This window comes from Pungitius pungitius, chromosome 2 (assembly GCF_949316345.1).
Source record: "Pungitius pungitius chromosome 2, fPunPun2.1, whole genome shotgun sequence".
In the NCBI taxonomy this organism is placed as follows: Eukaryota; Metazoa; Chordata; class Actinopteri; order Perciformes; family Gasterosteidae; genus Pungitius; species Pungitius pungitius.
In genome coordinates, this window is record NC_084901.1 from 847,584 (window position 1) to 860,213 (window position 12,630).

The 12,630-nt window shown below is 43.7% G+C and overlaps 59 non-coding genes across 59 annotated transcripts; all 59 read left to right on the forward strand.

The window, feature by feature from the left end:
• The first annotated feature begins 59 nt into the window (after positions 1 to 59).
• On the forward strand, positions 60 to 170 carry trnal-caa (transfer RNA leucine (anticodon CAA)). The gene is made up of 2 exons: positions 60 to 97; positions 125 to 170. It is a non-coding gene; the product is annotated as a tRNA-Leu (tRNA).
• A 99-nt stretch (positions 171 to 269) lies between these two features.
• On the forward strand, positions 270 to 381 carry trnal-uaa (transfer RNA leucine (anticodon UAA)). Its single transcript has 2 exons — positions 270 to 307; positions 336 to 381. It is a non-coding gene; the product is annotated as a tRNA-Leu (tRNA).
• Positions 382 to 480: 99 nt separating this feature from the next.
• trnal-caa (transfer RNA leucine (anticodon CAA)) lies at positions 481 to 591 on the forward strand. The gene is made up of 2 exons: positions 481 to 518; positions 546 to 591. It is a non-coding gene; the product is annotated as a tRNA-Leu (tRNA).
• Positions 592 to 901: 310 nt separating this feature from the next.
• Positions 902 to 1,013, forward strand: trnal-uaa (transfer RNA leucine (anticodon UAA)). Its single transcript has 2 exons — positions 902 to 939; positions 968 to 1,013. It is a non-coding gene; the product is annotated as a tRNA-Leu (tRNA).
• A 100-nt stretch (positions 1,014 to 1,113) lies between these two features.
• Positions 1,114 to 1,225, forward strand: trnal-uaa (transfer RNA leucine (anticodon UAA)). The gene is made up of 2 exons: positions 1,114 to 1,151; positions 1,180 to 1,225. It is a non-coding gene; the product is annotated as a tRNA-Leu (tRNA).
• A 100-nt stretch (positions 1,226 to 1,325) lies between these two features.
• trnal-uaa (transfer RNA leucine (anticodon UAA)) lies at positions 1,326 to 1,436 on the forward strand. The gene is made up of 2 exons: positions 1,326 to 1,363; positions 1,391 to 1,436. It is a non-coding gene; the product is annotated as a tRNA-Leu (tRNA).
• A 99-nt stretch (positions 1,437 to 1,535) lies between these two features.
• trnal-uaa (transfer RNA leucine (anticodon UAA)) lies at positions 1,536 to 1,647 on the forward strand. Its single transcript has 2 exons — positions 1,536 to 1,573; positions 1,602 to 1,647. It is a non-coding gene; the product is annotated as a tRNA-Leu (tRNA).
• A 100-nt stretch (positions 1,648 to 1,747) lies between these two features.
• trnal-uaa (transfer RNA leucine (anticodon UAA)) lies at positions 1,748 to 1,859 on the forward strand. Its single transcript has 2 exons — positions 1,748 to 1,785; positions 1,814 to 1,859. It is a non-coding gene; the product is annotated as a tRNA-Leu (tRNA).
• A 100-nt stretch (positions 1,860 to 1,959) lies between these two features.
• On the forward strand, positions 1,960 to 2,071 carry trnal-uaa (transfer RNA leucine (anticodon UAA)). The gene is made up of 2 exons: positions 1,960 to 1,997; positions 2,026 to 2,071. It is a non-coding gene; the product is annotated as a tRNA-Leu (tRNA).
• Positions 2,072 to 2,170: 99 nt separating this feature from the next.
• On the forward strand, positions 2,171 to 2,281 carry trnal-caa (transfer RNA leucine (anticodon CAA)). Its single transcript has 2 exons — positions 2,171 to 2,208; positions 2,236 to 2,281. It is a non-coding gene; the product is annotated as a tRNA-Leu (tRNA).
• A 99-nt stretch (positions 2,282 to 2,380) lies between these two features.
• trnal-uaa (transfer RNA leucine (anticodon UAA)) lies at positions 2,381 to 2,492 on the forward strand. The gene is made up of 2 exons: positions 2,381 to 2,418; positions 2,447 to 2,492. It is a non-coding gene; the product is annotated as a tRNA-Leu (tRNA).
• Positions 2,493 to 2,592: 100 nt separating this feature from the next.
• trnal-caa (transfer RNA leucine (anticodon CAA)) lies at positions 2,593 to 2,703 on the forward strand. Its single transcript has 2 exons — positions 2,593 to 2,630; positions 2,658 to 2,703. It is a non-coding gene; the product is annotated as a tRNA-Leu (tRNA).
• A 99-nt stretch (positions 2,704 to 2,802) lies between these two features.
• trnal-uaa (transfer RNA leucine (anticodon UAA)) lies at positions 2,803 to 2,914 on the forward strand. Its single transcript has 2 exons — positions 2,803 to 2,840; positions 2,869 to 2,914. It is a non-coding gene; the product is annotated as a tRNA-Leu (tRNA).
• Positions 2,915 to 3,014: 100 nt separating this feature from the next.
• trnal-caa (transfer RNA leucine (anticodon CAA)) lies at positions 3,015 to 3,125 on the forward strand. Its single transcript has 2 exons — positions 3,015 to 3,052; positions 3,080 to 3,125. It is a non-coding gene; the product is annotated as a tRNA-Leu (tRNA).
• Positions 3,126 to 3,225: 100 nt separating this feature from the next.
• Positions 3,226 to 3,336, forward strand: trnal-caa (transfer RNA leucine (anticodon CAA)). Its single transcript has 2 exons — positions 3,226 to 3,263; positions 3,291 to 3,336. It is a non-coding gene; the product is annotated as a tRNA-Leu (tRNA).
• Positions 3,337 to 3,435: 99 nt separating this feature from the next.
• Positions 3,436 to 3,547, forward strand: trnal-uaa (transfer RNA leucine (anticodon UAA)). Its single transcript has 2 exons — positions 3,436 to 3,473; positions 3,502 to 3,547. It is a non-coding gene; the product is annotated as a tRNA-Leu (tRNA).
• A 100-nt stretch (positions 3,548 to 3,647) lies between these two features.
• On the forward strand, positions 3,648 to 3,758 carry trnal-caa (transfer RNA leucine (anticodon CAA)). Its single transcript has 2 exons — positions 3,648 to 3,685; positions 3,713 to 3,758. It is a non-coding gene; the product is annotated as a tRNA-Leu (tRNA).
• A 100-nt stretch (positions 3,759 to 3,858) lies between these two features.
• trnal-caa (transfer RNA leucine (anticodon CAA)) lies at positions 3,859 to 3,969 on the forward strand. Its single transcript has 2 exons — positions 3,859 to 3,896; positions 3,924 to 3,969. It is a non-coding gene; the product is annotated as a tRNA-Leu (tRNA).
• A 99-nt stretch (positions 3,970 to 4,068) lies between these two features.
• On the forward strand, positions 4,069 to 4,180 carry trnal-uaa (transfer RNA leucine (anticodon UAA)). The gene is made up of 2 exons: positions 4,069 to 4,106; positions 4,135 to 4,180. It is a non-coding gene; the product is annotated as a tRNA-Leu (tRNA).
• Positions 4,181 to 4,279: 99 nt separating this feature from the next.
• trnal-caa (transfer RNA leucine (anticodon CAA)) lies at positions 4,280 to 4,390 on the forward strand. The gene is made up of 2 exons: positions 4,280 to 4,317; positions 4,345 to 4,390. It is a non-coding gene; the product is annotated as a tRNA-Leu (tRNA).
• Positions 4,391 to 4,490: 100 nt separating this feature from the next.
• Positions 4,491 to 4,601, forward strand: trnal-caa (transfer RNA leucine (anticodon CAA)). Its single transcript has 2 exons — positions 4,491 to 4,528; positions 4,556 to 4,601. It is a non-coding gene; the product is annotated as a tRNA-Leu (tRNA).
• Positions 4,602 to 4,701: 100 nt separating this feature from the next.
• Positions 4,702 to 4,812, forward strand: trnal-caa (transfer RNA leucine (anticodon CAA)). The gene is made up of 2 exons: positions 4,702 to 4,739; positions 4,767 to 4,812. It is a non-coding gene; the product is annotated as a tRNA-Leu (tRNA).
• A 99-nt stretch (positions 4,813 to 4,911) lies between these two features.
• Positions 4,912 to 5,023, forward strand: trnal-uaa (transfer RNA leucine (anticodon UAA)). Its single transcript has 2 exons — positions 4,912 to 4,949; positions 4,978 to 5,023. It is a non-coding gene; the product is annotated as a tRNA-Leu (tRNA).
• A 100-nt stretch (positions 5,024 to 5,123) lies between these two features.
• Positions 5,124 to 5,234, forward strand: trnal-caa (transfer RNA leucine (anticodon CAA)). Its single transcript has 2 exons — positions 5,124 to 5,161; positions 5,189 to 5,234. It is a non-coding gene; the product is annotated as a tRNA-Leu (tRNA).
• A 100-nt stretch (positions 5,235 to 5,334) lies between these two features.
• Positions 5,335 to 5,445, forward strand: trnal-caa (transfer RNA leucine (anticodon CAA)). Its single transcript has 2 exons — positions 5,335 to 5,372; positions 5,400 to 5,445. It is a non-coding gene; the product is annotated as a tRNA-Leu (tRNA).
• A 99-nt stretch (positions 5,446 to 5,544) lies between these two features.
• On the forward strand, positions 5,545 to 5,656 carry trnal-uaa (transfer RNA leucine (anticodon UAA)). Its single transcript has 2 exons — positions 5,545 to 5,582; positions 5,611 to 5,656. It is a non-coding gene; the product is annotated as a tRNA-Leu (tRNA).
• Positions 5,657 to 5,756: 100 nt separating this feature from the next.
• trnal-uaa (transfer RNA leucine (anticodon UAA)) lies at positions 5,757 to 5,868 on the forward strand. Its single transcript has 2 exons — positions 5,757 to 5,794; positions 5,823 to 5,868. It is a non-coding gene; the product is annotated as a tRNA-Leu (tRNA).
• Positions 5,869 to 5,968: 100 nt separating this feature from the next.
• trnal-uaa (transfer RNA leucine (anticodon UAA)) lies at positions 5,969 to 6,080 on the forward strand. Its single transcript has 2 exons — positions 5,969 to 6,006; positions 6,035 to 6,080. It is a non-coding gene; the product is annotated as a tRNA-Leu (tRNA).
• A 99-nt stretch (positions 6,081 to 6,179) lies between these two features.
• Positions 6,180 to 6,290, forward strand: trnal-caa (transfer RNA leucine (anticodon CAA)). The gene is made up of 2 exons: positions 6,180 to 6,217; positions 6,245 to 6,290. It is a non-coding gene; the product is annotated as a tRNA-Leu (tRNA).
• Positions 6,291 to 6,389: 99 nt separating this feature from the next.
• trnal-uaa (transfer RNA leucine (anticodon UAA)) lies at positions 6,390 to 6,501 on the forward strand. The gene is made up of 2 exons: positions 6,390 to 6,427; positions 6,456 to 6,501. It is a non-coding gene; the product is annotated as a tRNA-Leu (tRNA).
• A 100-nt stretch (positions 6,502 to 6,601) lies between these two features.
• On the forward strand, positions 6,602 to 6,712 carry trnal-caa (transfer RNA leucine (anticodon CAA)). Its single transcript has 2 exons — positions 6,602 to 6,639; positions 6,667 to 6,712. It is a non-coding gene; the product is annotated as a tRNA-Leu (tRNA).
• Positions 6,713 to 6,812: 100 nt separating this feature from the next.
• On the forward strand, positions 6,813 to 6,923 carry trnal-caa (transfer RNA leucine (anticodon CAA)). The gene is made up of 2 exons: positions 6,813 to 6,850; positions 6,878 to 6,923. It is a non-coding gene; the product is annotated as a tRNA-Leu (tRNA).
• A 99-nt stretch (positions 6,924 to 7,022) lies between these two features.
• Positions 7,023 to 7,134, forward strand: trnal-uaa (transfer RNA leucine (anticodon UAA)). The gene is made up of 2 exons: positions 7,023 to 7,060; positions 7,089 to 7,134. It is a non-coding gene; the product is annotated as a tRNA-Leu (tRNA).
• Positions 7,135 to 7,233: 99 nt separating this feature from the next.
• On the forward strand, positions 7,234 to 7,345 carry trnal-uaa (transfer RNA leucine (anticodon UAA)). Its single transcript has 2 exons — positions 7,234 to 7,271; positions 7,300 to 7,345. It is a non-coding gene; the product is annotated as a tRNA-Leu (tRNA).
• A 100-nt stretch (positions 7,346 to 7,445) lies between these two features.
• Positions 7,446 to 7,556, forward strand: trnal-caa (transfer RNA leucine (anticodon CAA)). Its single transcript has 2 exons — positions 7,446 to 7,483; positions 7,511 to 7,556. It is a non-coding gene; the product is annotated as a tRNA-Leu (tRNA).
• A 100-nt stretch (positions 7,557 to 7,656) lies between these two features.
• Positions 7,657 to 7,767, forward strand: trnal-caa (transfer RNA leucine (anticodon CAA)). The gene is made up of 2 exons: positions 7,657 to 7,694; positions 7,722 to 7,767. It is a non-coding gene; the product is annotated as a tRNA-Leu (tRNA).
• Positions 7,768 to 7,867: 100 nt separating this feature from the next.
• trnal-caa (transfer RNA leucine (anticodon CAA)) lies at positions 7,868 to 7,978 on the forward strand. The gene is made up of 2 exons: positions 7,868 to 7,905; positions 7,933 to 7,978. It is a non-coding gene; the product is annotated as a tRNA-Leu (tRNA).
• Positions 7,979 to 8,077: 99 nt separating this feature from the next.
• Positions 8,078 to 8,189, forward strand: trnal-uaa (transfer RNA leucine (anticodon UAA)). Its single transcript has 2 exons — positions 8,078 to 8,115; positions 8,144 to 8,189. It is a non-coding gene; the product is annotated as a tRNA-Leu (tRNA).
• Positions 8,190 to 8,289: 100 nt separating this feature from the next.
• Positions 8,290 to 8,400, forward strand: trnal-caa (transfer RNA leucine (anticodon CAA)). The gene is made up of 2 exons: positions 8,290 to 8,327; positions 8,355 to 8,400. It is a non-coding gene; the product is annotated as a tRNA-Leu (tRNA).
• A 100-nt stretch (positions 8,401 to 8,500) lies between these two features.
• Positions 8,501 to 8,611, forward strand: trnal-caa (transfer RNA leucine (anticodon CAA)). Its single transcript has 2 exons — positions 8,501 to 8,538; positions 8,566 to 8,611. It is a non-coding gene; the product is annotated as a tRNA-Leu (tRNA).
• A 99-nt stretch (positions 8,612 to 8,710) lies between these two features.
• On the forward strand, positions 8,711 to 8,822 carry trnal-uaa (transfer RNA leucine (anticodon UAA)). Its single transcript has 2 exons — positions 8,711 to 8,748; positions 8,777 to 8,822. It is a non-coding gene; the product is annotated as a tRNA-Leu (tRNA).
• A 100-nt stretch (positions 8,823 to 8,922) lies between these two features.
• trnal-uaa (transfer RNA leucine (anticodon UAA)) lies at positions 8,923 to 9,034 on the forward strand. Its single transcript has 2 exons — positions 8,923 to 8,960; positions 8,989 to 9,034. It is a non-coding gene; the product is annotated as a tRNA-Leu (tRNA).
• Positions 9,035 to 9,134: 100 nt separating this feature from the next.
• Positions 9,135 to 9,246, forward strand: trnal-uaa (transfer RNA leucine (anticodon UAA)). Its single transcript has 2 exons — positions 9,135 to 9,172; positions 9,201 to 9,246. It is a non-coding gene; the product is annotated as a tRNA-Leu (tRNA).
• A 99-nt stretch (positions 9,247 to 9,345) lies between these two features.
• trnal-caa (transfer RNA leucine (anticodon CAA)) lies at positions 9,346 to 9,456 on the forward strand. Its single transcript has 2 exons — positions 9,346 to 9,383; positions 9,411 to 9,456. It is a non-coding gene; the product is annotated as a tRNA-Leu (tRNA).
• Positions 9,457 to 9,555: 99 nt separating this feature from the next.
• On the forward strand, positions 9,556 to 9,667 carry trnal-uaa (transfer RNA leucine (anticodon UAA)). The gene is made up of 2 exons: positions 9,556 to 9,593; positions 9,622 to 9,667. It is a non-coding gene; the product is annotated as a tRNA-Leu (tRNA).
• Positions 9,668 to 9,767: 100 nt separating this feature from the next.
• Positions 9,768 to 9,878, forward strand: trnal-caa (transfer RNA leucine (anticodon CAA)). Its single transcript has 2 exons — positions 9,768 to 9,805; positions 9,833 to 9,878. It is a non-coding gene; the product is annotated as a tRNA-Leu (tRNA).
• Positions 9,879 to 9,977: 99 nt separating this feature from the next.
• Positions 9,978 to 10,089, forward strand: trnal-uaa (transfer RNA leucine (anticodon UAA)). The gene is made up of 2 exons: positions 9,978 to 10,015; positions 10,044 to 10,089. It is a non-coding gene; the product is annotated as a tRNA-Leu (tRNA).
• Positions 10,090 to 10,189: 100 nt separating this feature from the next.
• Positions 10,190 to 10,300, forward strand: trnal-caa (transfer RNA leucine (anticodon CAA)). The gene is made up of 2 exons: positions 10,190 to 10,227; positions 10,255 to 10,300. It is a non-coding gene; the product is annotated as a tRNA-Leu (tRNA).
• A 100-nt stretch (positions 10,301 to 10,400) lies between these two features.
• On the forward strand, positions 10,401 to 10,511 carry trnal-caa (transfer RNA leucine (anticodon CAA)). The gene is made up of 2 exons: positions 10,401 to 10,438; positions 10,466 to 10,511. It is a non-coding gene; the product is annotated as a tRNA-Leu (tRNA).
• A 99-nt stretch (positions 10,512 to 10,610) lies between these two features.
• trnal-uaa (transfer RNA leucine (anticodon UAA)) lies at positions 10,611 to 10,722 on the forward strand. The gene is made up of 2 exons: positions 10,611 to 10,648; positions 10,677 to 10,722. It is a non-coding gene; the product is annotated as a tRNA-Leu (tRNA).
• A 100-nt stretch (positions 10,723 to 10,822) lies between these two features.
• trnal-caa (transfer RNA leucine (anticodon CAA)) lies at positions 10,823 to 10,933 on the forward strand. Its single transcript has 2 exons — positions 10,823 to 10,860; positions 10,888 to 10,933. It is a non-coding gene; the product is annotated as a tRNA-Leu (tRNA).
• Positions 10,934 to 11,033: 100 nt separating this feature from the next.
• trnal-caa (transfer RNA leucine (anticodon CAA)) lies at positions 11,034 to 11,144 on the forward strand. The gene is made up of 2 exons: positions 11,034 to 11,071; positions 11,099 to 11,144. It is a non-coding gene; the product is annotated as a tRNA-Leu (tRNA).
• Positions 11,145 to 11,243: 99 nt separating this feature from the next.
• trnal-uaa (transfer RNA leucine (anticodon UAA)) lies at positions 11,244 to 11,355 on the forward strand. The gene is made up of 2 exons: positions 11,244 to 11,281; positions 11,310 to 11,355. It is a non-coding gene; the product is annotated as a tRNA-Leu (tRNA).
• A 99-nt stretch (positions 11,356 to 11,454) lies between these two features.
• trnal-uaa (transfer RNA leucine (anticodon UAA)) lies at positions 11,455 to 11,566 on the forward strand. Its single transcript has 2 exons — positions 11,455 to 11,492; positions 11,521 to 11,566. It is a non-coding gene; the product is annotated as a tRNA-Leu (tRNA).
• A 100-nt stretch (positions 11,567 to 11,666) lies between these two features.
• trnal-caa (transfer RNA leucine (anticodon CAA)) lies at positions 11,667 to 11,777 on the forward strand. Its single transcript has 2 exons — positions 11,667 to 11,704; positions 11,732 to 11,777. It is a non-coding gene; the product is annotated as a tRNA-Leu (tRNA).
• Positions 11,778 to 11,877: 100 nt separating this feature from the next.
• trnal-caa (transfer RNA leucine (anticodon CAA)) lies at positions 11,878 to 11,988 on the forward strand. Its single transcript has 2 exons — positions 11,878 to 11,915; positions 11,943 to 11,988. It is a non-coding gene; the product is annotated as a tRNA-Leu (tRNA).
• A 99-nt stretch (positions 11,989 to 12,087) lies between these two features.
• Positions 12,088 to 12,199, forward strand: trnal-uaa (transfer RNA leucine (anticodon UAA)). Its single transcript has 2 exons — positions 12,088 to 12,125; positions 12,154 to 12,199. It is a non-coding gene; the product is annotated as a tRNA-Leu (tRNA).
• A 100-nt stretch (positions 12,200 to 12,299) lies between these two features.
• trnal-caa (transfer RNA leucine (anticodon CAA)) lies at positions 12,300 to 12,410 on the forward strand. The gene is made up of 2 exons: positions 12,300 to 12,337; positions 12,365 to 12,410. It is a non-coding gene; the product is annotated as a tRNA-Leu (tRNA).
• A 100-nt stretch (positions 12,411 to 12,510) lies between these two features.
• On the forward strand, positions 12,511 to 12,621 carry trnal-caa (transfer RNA leucine (anticodon CAA)). The gene is made up of 2 exons: positions 12,511 to 12,548; positions 12,576 to 12,621. It is a non-coding gene; the product is annotated as a tRNA-Leu (tRNA).
• Positions 12,622 to 12,630: the final 9 nt, after the last annotated feature.

A 12,630-nucleotide genomic window follows, 5' to 3' on the forward strand; every position in this document is an offset into this window, starting at 1 on the left:
TTTGGACATGCTGGTTTTTAGATGGTATATTTATCGTTTTTAAATACATCAGTTCAAATGTCAGGATGGCCGAGTGGTCTAAGGCGCCAGACTCAAGGTTGGAAACCTTTCTCAGGAAAGAGGCTTCTGGTCTCCGATTGGAGGCGTGGGTTCAAATCCCACTTCTGACATGTCAAACTACTTTTATGATTCACTCTGGACACTGACTCATTTGGACATGCTGCTTTTTAGATGGTATATTTATCGTTTTTTAATACATCAGTTCAAATGTCAGGATGGCCGAGTGGTCTAAGGCGCCAGACTTAAGTTTCGACTCTGTTCTCAGCAAAAAAGACTTCTGGTCTCCAATTGGAGGCGTGGGTTCAAATCCCACTTCTGACATGTCAAACTACTTTTATGATTCACTCTGGACACTGACTCATTTGGACATGCTGCTTTTTAGATGGTATATTCATCGTTTTTTAACACTGCAGTGCTAATTTCAGGATGGCCGAGTGGTCTAAGGCGCCAGACTCAAGGTTGGAAACCTTTCTCAGGGAAGAGGCTTCTGGTCTCCGATTGGAGGCGTGGGTTCAAATCCCACTTCTGACATGTCAAACTACTTTTATGATTCACTCTGGACACTGACTCATTTGGACATGCTGCTTTTTTAGGTGGTATATTCATCGTTTTTCAACACTGCACTGCTAATGTCAGGATGGCCGAGTGGTCTAAGCCGCCAGACTCAAGGTTGGAAACCTTTCTCAGGAAAGAGGCTTCTGGTCTCCGATTGGAGGCGTGGGTTCAAATCCCACTTCTGATATGTCAAACTACTTTTATGATTCACTCTGGACACTGACTCATTTGGACATGCTGGTTTTTAGATGGTATATTTATCGTTTTTTAATACATCAGTTCAAATGTCAGGATGGCCGAGTGGTCTAAGGCGCCAGACTTAAGTTTCGACTCTGTTCTCAGCAAAAAAGACTTCTGGTCTCCAATTGGAGGCGTGGGTTCAAATCCCACTTCTGACATGTCAAACTACTTTTATGATTCACTCTGGACACTGACTCATTTGGACATGCTGCTTTTTTAGGTGGTATATTCATTGTTTTTTAACACTGCCGTGCTAATGTCAGGATGGCCGAGTGGTCTAAGGCGCCAGACTTAAGTTTCGACTCTGTTTTCAGCAAAAAAGACTTCTGGTCTCCGATTGGAGGCGTGGGTTCAAATCCCACTTCTGACATGTCAAACTACTTTTATGATTCACTCTGGACACTGACTCATTTGGACATGCTGCTTTTTTAGGTTGTATATTCATCGTTTTTTAACACTGCAGTGCTATTGTCAGGATGGCCGAGTGGTCTAAGGCGCCAGACTTAAGGTTGGAAACCTTTCTCAGGAAAGAGGCTTCTGGTCTCCGATTGGAGGCGTGGCTTCAAATCCCACTTCTGACATGTCAAACTACTTTTATGATTCACTCTGGACACTGACTCATTTGGACATGCTGCTTTTTAGATGGTATATTTATCGTTTTTTAATACATCAGTTCAAATGTCAGGATGGCCGAGTGGTCTAAGGCGCCAGACTTAAGTTTCCACTCTGTTCTCAGCAAAAAAGACTTCTGGTCTCCAATTGGAGGCGTGGGTTCAAATCCCACTTCTGACATGTCAAACTAATTTTATGATTCACTGTGGACACTGACTCATTTGGACATGCTGCTTTTTTAGGTTGTATATTCATCGTTTTTTAACACTGCAGTGCTAATGTCAGGATGGCCGAGTGGTCTAAGGCGCCAGACTTAAGTTTCAACTCTGTTCTCAGCAAAAAAGACTTCTGGTCTCCAATTGGAGGCGTGGGTTCAAATCCCACTTCTGACATGTCAAACTACTTTTATGATTCACTCTGGACACTGACTCATTTGGACATGCTGCTTTTTTAGGTGGTATATTCATTGTTTTTTAACACTGCCGTGCTAATGTCAGGATGGCCGAGTGGTCTAAGGCGCCAGACTTAAGTTTCGACTCTGTTCTCAGCAAAAAAGACTTCTGGTCTCCGATTGGAGGCGTGGGTTCAAATCCCACTTCTGACATGTCAAACTACTTTTATGATTCACTCTGGACACTGACTCATTTGGACATGCTGCTTTTCAGATGGTATATTTATCGTTTTTTAATACATCAGTTCAAATGTCAGGATGGCCGAGTGGTCTAAGGAGCCAGACTCAAGGTTGGAAACCTTTCTCAGGAAAGAGGCTTCTGGTCTCCGATTGGAGGTGTGGGTTCAAATCCCACTTCTGACATGTCAAACTACTTTTATGATTCACTCTGGACACTGACTCATTTGGACATGCTGCTTTTTAGATGGTATATTTATCGTTTTTTAATACATCAGTTCAAATGTCAGGATGGCCGAGTGGTCTAAGGCGCCAGACTTAAGTTTCGACTCTGTTCTCAGCAAAAAAGACTTCTGGTCTCCAATTGGAGGCGTGGGTTCAAATCCCACTTCTGACATGTCAAACTACTTTTATGATTCACTCTGGACACTGACTCATTTGGACATGCTGCTTTTTTAGGTGGTATATTCATCGTTTTTTAACACTGCAGTGCTAATGTCAGGATGGCCGAGTGGTCTAAGGCGCCAGACTCAAGGTTGGAAACCTTTCTCAGGAAAGAGGCTTCTGGTCTCCGATTGGAGGCGTGGGTTCAAATCCCACTTCTGACATGTCAAACTACTTTTATGATTCACTCTGGACACTGACTCATTTGGACATGCTGCTTTTTAGATGGTATATTTATCGTTTTTTAATACATCAGTTCAAATGTCAGGATGGCCGAGTGGTCTAAGGCGCCAGACTTAAGTTTCGACTCTGTTCTCAGCAAAAAAGACTTCTGGTCTCCAATTAGAGGCGTGGGTTCAAATCCCACTTCTGACATGTCAAACTACTTTTATGATTCACTCTGGACACTGACTCATTTGGACATGCTGCTTTTTTAGGTGGTATATTCATCGTTTTTTAACACTGCAGTGCTAATGTCAGGATGGCCGAGTGGTCTAAGGCGCCAGACTCAAGGTTGGAAACCTTTCTCAGGAAAGAGGCTTCTGGTCTCCGATTGGAGGCGTGGGTTCAAATCCCACTTCTGACATGTCAAACTACTTTTATGATTCACTCTGGACACTGACTCATTTGGACATGCCGCTTTTTTAGGTGGTATATTCATCGTTTTTCAACACTGCACTGCTAAAGTCAGGATGGCCGAGTGGTCTAAGGCGCCAGACTCAAGGTTGGAAACCTTTCTCAGGAAAGAGGCTTCTGGTCTCCGATTGGAGGCGTGGGTTCAAATCCCACTTCTGACATGTCAAACTACTTTTATGATTCACTCTGGACACTGACTCATTTGGACATGCTGCTTTTTAGATGGTATATTTATCGTTTTTTAATACATCAGTTCAAATGTCAGGATGGCCGAGTGGTCTAAGGCGCCAGACTTAAGTTTCGACTCTGTTCTCAGCAAAAAAGACTTCTGGTCTCCAATTGGAGGCGTGGGTTCAAATCCCACTTCTGACATGTCAAACTACTTTTATGATTCACTCTGGACACTGACTCATTTGGACATGCTGCTTTTTTAGGTGGTATATTCATCGTTTTTTAACACTGCAGTGCTAATGTCAGGATGGCCGAGTGGTCTAAGGCGCCAGACTCAAGGTTGGAAACCTTTCTCAGGAAAGAGGCTTCTGGTCTCCGATTGGAGGCGTGGGTTCAAATCCCACTTCTGACATGTCAAACTACTTTTATGATTCACTCTGGACACTGACTCATTTGGACATGCTGCTTTTTTAGGTGGTATATTCATCGTTTTTCAACACTGCACTGCTAAAGTCAGGATGGCCGAGTGGTCTAAGGCGCCAGACTCAAGGTTGGAAACCTTTCTCAGGAAAGAGGCTTCTGGTCTCCGATTGGAGGCGTGGGTTCAAATCCCACTTCTGACATGTCAAACTGCTTTTATGATTCACTCTGGACACTGACTCATTTGGACATGCTGCTTTTTAGATGGTATATTTATCGTTTTTTAATACATCAGTTCAAATGTCAGGATGGCCGAGTGGTCTAAGGCGCCAGACTTAAGTTTCGACTCTGTTCTCAGCAAAAAAGACTTCTGGTCTCCAATCGGAGGCGTGGGTTCAAATCCCACTTCTGACATGTCAAACTACTTTTATGATTCACTCTGGACACTGACTCATTTGGACATGCTGGTTTTTAGATGGTATATTTATCGTTTTTAAATACATCAGTTCAAATGTCAGGATGGCCGAGTGGTCTAAGGCGCCAGACTCAAGGTTGGAAACCTTTCTCAGGAAAGAGGCTTCTGGTCTCCGATTGGAGGCGTGGGTTCAAATCCCACTTCTGACATGTCAAACTACTTTTATGATTCACTCTGTACACTGACTCATTTGGACATGCTGCTTTTTTAGGTGGTATATTCATCGTTTTTTAACACTGCAGTGCTAATGTCAGGATGGCCGAGTGGTCTAAGGCGCCAGACTCAAGGTTGGAAACCTTTCTCAGGAAAGAGGCTTCTGGTCTCCGATTGGAGGCGTGGGTTCAAATCCCACTTCTGACATGTCAAACTACTTTTATGATTCACTCTGGACACTGACTCATTTGGACATGCTGCTTTTTTAGGTGGTATATTCATCGTTTTTCAACACTGCACTGCTAAAGTCAGGATGGCCGAGTGGTCTAAGGCGCCAGACTCAAGGTTGGAAACCTTTCTCAGGAAAGAGGCTTCTGGTCTCCGATTGGAGGCGTGGGTTCAAATCCCACTTCTGACATGTCAAACTACTTTTATGATTCACTCTGGACACTGACTCATTTGGACATGCTGCTTTTTAGATGGTATATTTATCATTTTTTAATACATCAGTTCAAATGTCAGGATGGCCGAGTGGTCTAAGGCGCCAGACTTAAGTTTCGACTCTGTTCTCAGCAAAAAAGACTTCTGGTCTCCAATTGGAGGCGTGGGTTCAAATCCCACTTCTGACATGTCAAACTACTTTTATGATTCACTCTGGACACTGACTCATTTGGACATGCTGCTTTTTTAGGTGGTATATTCATCGTTTTTTAACACTGCAGTGCTAATGTCAGGATGGCCGAGTGGTCTAAGGCGCCAGACTCAAGGTTGGAAACCTTTCTCAGGAAAGAGGCTTCTGGTCTCCGATTGGAGGCGTGGTTTCAAATCCCACTTCTGACATGTCAAACTACTTTTATGATTCACTCTGGACACTGACTCATTTGGACATGCTGCTTTTTTAGGTGGTATATTCATCGCTTTTCAACACTGCACTGCTAAAGTCAGGATGGCCGAGTGGTCTAAGGCGCCAGACTCAAGGTTGGAAACCTTTCTCAGGAAAGAGGCTTCTTGTCTCCGATTGGAGGCGTGGGTTCAAATCCCACTTCTGACATGTCAAACTACTTTTATGATTCACTCTGGACACTGACTCATTTGGACATGCTGCTTTTTAGATGGTATATTTATCGTTTTTAAATACATCAGTTCAAATGTCAGGATGGCCGAGTGGTCTAAGGCGCCAGACTTAAGTTTCCACTCTGTTCTCAGCAAAAAAGACTTCTGGTCTCCAATTGGAGGCGTGGGTTCAAATCCCACTTCTGACATGTCAAACTAATTTTATGATTCACTGTGGACACTGACTCATTTGGACATGCTGCTTTTTTAGGTTGTATATTCATCGTTTTTTAACACTGCAGTGCTAATGTCAGGATGGCCGAGTGGTCTAAGGCGCCAGACTTAAGTTTCAACTCTGTTCTCAGCAAAAAAGACTTCTGGTCTCCAATTGGAGGCGTGGGTTCAAATCCCACTTCTGACATGTCAAACTACTTTTATGATTCACTCTGGACACTGACTCATTTGGACATGCTGCTTTTTTAGGTGGTATATTCATTGTTTTTTAACACTGCCGTGCTAATGTCAGGATGGCCGAGTGGTCTAAGGCGCCAGACTTAAGTTTCGACTCTGTTCTCAGCAAAAAAGACTTCTGGTCTCCGATTGGAGGCGTGGGTTCAAATCCCACTTCTGACATGTCAAACTACTTTTATGATTCACTCTGGACACTGACTCATTTGGACATGCTGCTTTTCAGATGGTATATTTATCGTTTTTTAATACATCAGTTCAAATGTCAGGATGGCCGAGTGGTCTAAGGAGCCAGACTCAAGGTTGGAAACCTTTCTCAGGAAAGAGGCTTCTGGTCTCCGATTGGAGGCGTGGGTTCAAATCCCACTTCTGACATGTCAAACTACTTTTATGATTCACTCTGGACACTGACTCATTTGGACATGCTGCTTTTTAGATGGTATATTTATCGTTTTTTAATACATCAGTTCAAATGTCAGGATGGCCGAGTGGTCTAAGGCGCCAGACTTAAGTTTCGACTCTGTTCTCAGCAAAAAAGACTTCTGGTCTCCAATTGGAGGCGTGGGTTCAAATCCCACTTCTGACATGTCAAACTACTTTTATGATTCACTCTGGACACTGACTCATTTGGACATGCTGCTTTTTTAGGTGGTATATTCATCGTTTTTTAACACTGCAGTGCTAATGTCAGGATGGCCGAGTGGTCTAAGGCGCCAGACTCAAGGTTGGAAACCTTTCTCAGGAAAGAGGCTTCTGGTCTCCGATTGGAGGCGTGGGTTCAAATCCCACTTCTGACATGTCAAACTACTTTTATGATTCACTCTGGACACTGACTCATTTGGACATGCTGCTTTTTTAGGTGGTATATTCATCGTTTTTCAACACTGCACTGCTAAAGTCAGGATGGCCGAGTGGTCTAAGGCGCCAGACTCAAGGTTGGAAACCTTTCTCAGGAAAGAGGCTTCTGGTCTCCGATTGGAGGCGTGGGTTCAAATCCCACTTCTGACATGTCAAACTGCTTTTATGATTCACTCTGGACACTGACTCATTTGGACATGCTGCTTTTTAGATGGTATATTTATCGTTTTTTAATACATCAGTTCAAATGTCAGGATGGCCGAGTGGTCTAAGGCGCCAGACTTAAGTTTCGACTCTGTTCTCAGCAAAAAAGACTTCTGGTCTCCAATCGGAGGCGTGGGTTCAAATCCCACTTCTGACATGTCAAACTACTTTTATGATTCACTCTGGACACTGACTCATTTGGACATGCTGGTTTTTAGATGGTATATTTATCGTTTTTAAATACATCAGTTCAAATGTCAGGATGGCCGAGTGGTCTAAGGCGCCAGACTTAAGTTTCGACTCTGTTCTCAGCAAAAAAGACTTCTGGTCTCCAATTGGAGGCGTGGGTTCAAATCCCACTTCTGACATGTCAAACTACTTTTATGATTCACTCTGGACACTGACTCATTTGGACATGCTGCTTTTTTAGGTGGTATATTCATCGTTTTTTAACACTGCAGTGCTAATGTCAGGATGGCCGAGTGGTCTAAGGCGCCAGACTCAAGGTTGGAAACCTTTCTCAGGAAAGAGGCTTCTGGTCTCCGATTGGAGGCGTGGGTTCAAATCCCACTTCTGACATGTCAAACTACTTTTATGATTCACTCTGGACACTGACTCATTTGGACATGCTGCTTTTTTAGGTGGTATATTCATCGTTTTTTAACACTGCAGTGCTAATGTCAGGATGGCCGAGTGGTCTAAGGCGCCAGACTCAAGGTTGGAAACCTTTCTCAGGAAAGAGGCTTCTGGTCTCCGATTGGAGGCGTGGGTTCAAATCCCACTTCTGACATGTCAAACTACTTTTATGATTCACTCTGGACACTGACTCATTTGGACATGCTGCTTTTTTAGGTGGTATATTCATCGTTTTTCAACACTGCACTGCTAAAGTCAGGATGGCCGAGTGGTCTAAGGCGCCAGACTCAAGGTTGGAAACCTTTCTCAGGAAAGAGGCTTCTGGTCTCCGATTGGAGGCGTGGGTTCAAATCCCACTTCTGACATGTCAAACTACTTTTATGATTCACTCTGGACACTGACTCATTTGGACATGCTGCTTTTTAGATGGTATATTTATCATTTTTTAATACATCAGTTCAAATGTCAGGATGGCCGAGTGGTCTAAGGCGCCAGACTTAAGTTTCGACTCTGTTCTCAGCAAAAAAGACTTCTGGTCTCCAATTGGAGGCGTGGGTTCAAATCCCACTTCTGACATGTCAAACTACTTTTATGATTCACTCTGGACACTGACTCATTTGGACATGCTGCTTTTTTAGGTGGTATATTCATCGTTTTTTAACACTGCAGTGCTAATGTCAGGATGGCCGAGTGGTCTAAGGCGCCAGACTCAAGGTTGGAAACCTTTCTCAGGAAAGAGGTTTCTGGTCTCCGATTGGAGGCGTGGTTTCAAATCCCACTTCTGACATGTCAAACTACTTTTATGATTCACTCTGGACACTGACTCATTTGGACATGCTGCTTTTTTAGGTGGTATATTCATCGCTTTTCAACACTGCACTGCTAAAGTCAGGATGGCCGAGTGGTCTAAGGCGCCAGACTCAAGGTTGGAAACCTTTCTCAGGAAAGAGGCTTCTTGTCTCCGATTGGAGGCGTGGGTTCAAATCCCACTTCTGACATGTCAAACTACTTTTATGATTCACTCTGGACACTGACTCATTTGGACATGCTGCTTTTTAGATGGTATATTTATCGTTTTTAAATACATCAGTTCAAATGTCAGGATGGCCGAGTGGTCTAAGGTGCCAGACTTAAGTTTCCACTCTGTTCTCAGCAAAAAAGACTTCTGGTCTCCAATTGGAGGCGTGGGTTCAAATCCCACTTCTGACATGTCAAACTAATTTTATGATTCACTGTGGACACTGACTCATTTGGACATGCTGCTTTTTTAGGTTGTATATTCATCGTTTTTTAACACTGCAGTGCTAATGTCAGGATGGCCGAGTGGTCTAAGGCGCCAGACTTAAGTTTCAACTCTGTTCTCAGCAAAAAAGACTTCTGGTCTCCAATTGGAGGCGTGGGTTCAAATCCCACTTCTGACATGTCAAACTACTTTTATGATTCACTCTGGACACTGACTCATTTGGACATGCTGCTTTTTTAGGTGGTATATTCATTGTTTTTTAACACTGCCGTGCTAATGTCAGGATGGCCGAGTGGTCTAAGGCGCCAGACTTAAGTTTCGACTCTGTTCTCAGCAAAAAAGACTTCTGGTCTCCGATTGGAGGCGTGGGTTCAAATCCCACTTCTGACATGTCAAACTACTTTTATGATTCACTCTGGACACTGACTCATTTGGACATGCTGCTTTTCAGATGGTATATTTATCGTTTTTTAATACATCAGTTCAAATGTCAGGATGGCCGAGTGGTCTAAGGAGCCAGACTCAAGGTTGGAAACCTTTCTCAGGAAAGAGGCTTCTGGTCTCCGATTGGAGGCGTGGGTTCAAATCCCACTTCTGACATGTCAAACTACTTTTATGATTCACTCTGGACACTGACTCATTTGGACATGCTGCTTTTTAGATGGTATATTTATCGTTTTTTAATACATCAGTTCAAATGTCAGGATGGCCGAGTGGTCTAAGGCGCCAGACTTAAGTTTCGACTCTGTTCTCAGCAAAAAAGACTTCTGGTCTCCAATTGGAGGCGTGGGTTCAAATCCCACTTCTGACATGTCAAACTACTTTTATGATTCACTCTGGACACTGACTCATTTGGACATGCTGCTTTTTTAGGTGGTATATTCATCGTTTTTTAACACTGCAGTGCTAATGTCAGGATGGCCGAGTGGTCTAAGGCGCCAGACTCAAGGTTGGAAACCTTTCTCAGGAAAGAGGCTTCTGGTCTCCGATTGGAGGCGTGGGTTCAAATCCCACTTCTGACATGTCAAACTACTTTTATGATTCACTCTGGACACTGACTCATTTGGACATGCTGCTTTTTAGATGGTATATTTATCGTTTTTTAATACATCAGTTCAAATGTCAGGATGGCCGAGTGGTCTAAGGCGCCAGACTTAAGTTTCGACTCTGTTCTCAGCAAAAAAGACTTCTGGTCTCCAATTGGAGGCGTGGGTTCAAATCCCACTTCTGACATGTCAAACTACTTTTATGATTCACTCTGGACACTGACTCATTTGGACATGCTGCTTTTTTAGGTGGTATATTCATCGTTTTTTAACACTGCAGTGCTAATGTCAGGATGGCCGAGTGGTCTAAGGTGCCAGACTCAAGGTTGGAAACCTTTCTCAGGAAAGAGGCTTCTGGTCTCCGATTGGAGGCGTGGGTTCAAATCCCACTTCTGACATGTCAAACTACTTTTATGATTCACTCTGGACACTGACTCATTTGGACATGCTGCTTTTTTAGGTGGTATATTCATCGTTTTTTAACACTGCAGTGCTAATGTCAGGATGGCCGAGTGGTCTAAGGCGCCAGACTCAAGGTTGGAAACCTTTCTCAGGAAAGAGGCTTCTGGTCTCCGATTGGAGGCGTGGGTTCAAATCCCACTTCTGACATGTCAAACTACTTTTATGATTCACTCTGGACACTGACTCATTTGGACATGCTGCTTTTTAGATGGTATATTTATCGTTTTTTAATACATCAGTTCAAATGTCAGGATGGCCGAGTGGTCTAAGGCGCCAGACTTAAGTTTCGACTCTGTTCTCAGCAAAAAAGACTTCTGGTCTCCAATTGGAGGCGTGGGTTCAAATCCCACTTCTGACATGTCAAACTACTTTTATGATTCACTCTGGACACTGACTCATTTGGACATGCTGCTTTTTTAGGTGGTATATTCATCGTTTTTTAACACTGCAGTGCTAATGTCAGGATGGCCGAGTGGTCTAAGGTGCCAGACTCAAGGTTGGAAACCTTTCTCAGGAAAGAGGCTTCTGGTCTCCGATTGGAGGCGTGGGTTCAAATCCCACTTCTGACATGTCAAACTACTTTTATGATTCACTCTGGACACTGACTCATTTGGACATGCTGCTTTTTTAGGTGGTATATTCATCGTTTTTCAACACTGCACTGCTAAGGTCAGGATGGCCGAGTGGTCTAAGGCGCCAGACTCAAGGTTGGAAACCTTTCTCAGGAAAGAGGCTTCTGGTCTCCGATTGGAGGCGTGGGTTCAAATCCCACTTCTGACATGTCAAACTGCTTTTATGATTCACTCTGGACACTGACTCATTTGGACATGCTGCTTTTTAGATGGTATATTTATCGTTTTTTAATACATCAGTTCAAATGTCAGGATGGCCGAGTGGTCTAAGGCGCCAGACTTAAGTTTCGACTCTGTTCTCAGCAAAAAAGACTTCTGGTCTCCAATCGGAGGCGTGGGTTCAAATCCCACTTCTGACATGTCAAACTACTTTTATGATTCACTCTGGACACTGACTCATTTGGACATGCTGGTTTTTAGATGGTATATTTATCGTTTTTAAATACATCAGTTCAAATGTCAGGATGGCCGAGTGGTCTAAGGCGCCAGACTTAAGTTTCGACTCTGTTCTCAGCAAAAAAGACTTCTGGTCTCCAATTGGAGGCGTGGGTTCAAATCCCACTTCTGACATGTCAAACTACTTTTATGATTCACTCTGGACACTGACTCATTTGGACATGCTGCTTTTTTAGGTGGTATATTCATCGTTTTTTAACACTGCAGTGCTAATGTCAGGATGGCCGAGTGGTCTAAGGCGCCAGACTCAAGGTTGGAAACCTTTCTCAGGAAAGAGGCTTCTGGTCTCCGATTGGAGGCGTGGGTTCAAATCCCACTTCTGACATGTCAAACTACTTTTATGATTCACTCTGGACACTGACTCATTTGGACATGCTGCTTTTTTAGGTGGTATATTCATCGTTTTTCAACACTGCACTGCTAAAGTCAGGATGGCCGAGTGGTCTAAGGCGCCAGACTCAAGGTTGGAAACCTTTCTCAGGAAAGAGGCTTCTGGTCTCCGATTGGAGGCGTGGGTTCAAATCCCACTTCTGACATGTCAAACTACTTTTATGATTCACTCTGGACACTGACTCATTTGGACATGCTGCTTTTTAGATGGTATATTTATCGTTTTTTAATACATCAGTTCAAATGTCAGGATGGCCGAGTGGTCTAAGGCGCCAGACTTAAGTTTCGACTCTGTTCTCAGCAAAAAAGACTTCTGGTGTCCAATTGGAGGCGTGGGTTCAAATCCCACTTCTGACATGTCAAACTACTTTTATGATTCACTCTGGACACTGACTCATTTGGACATGCTGCTTTTTTAGGTGGTATATTCATCGTTTTTTAACACTGCAGTGCTAATGTCAGGATGGCCGAGTGGTCTAAGGCGCCAGACTCAAGGTTGGAAACCTTTCTCAGGAAAGAGGCTTCTGGTCTCCGATTGGAGGCGTGGGTTCAAATCCCACTTCTGACATGTCAAACTACTTTTATGATTCACTCTGGACACTGACTCATTTGGACATGCTGCTTTTTTAGGTGGTATATTCATCGTTTTTCAACACTGCACTGCTAAAGTCAGGATGGCCGAGTGGTCTAAGGCGCCAGACTCAAGGTTGGAAACCTTTCTCAGGAAAGAGGCTTCTGGTCTCCGATTGGAGGCGTGGGTTCAAATCCCACTTCTGACATGTCAAACT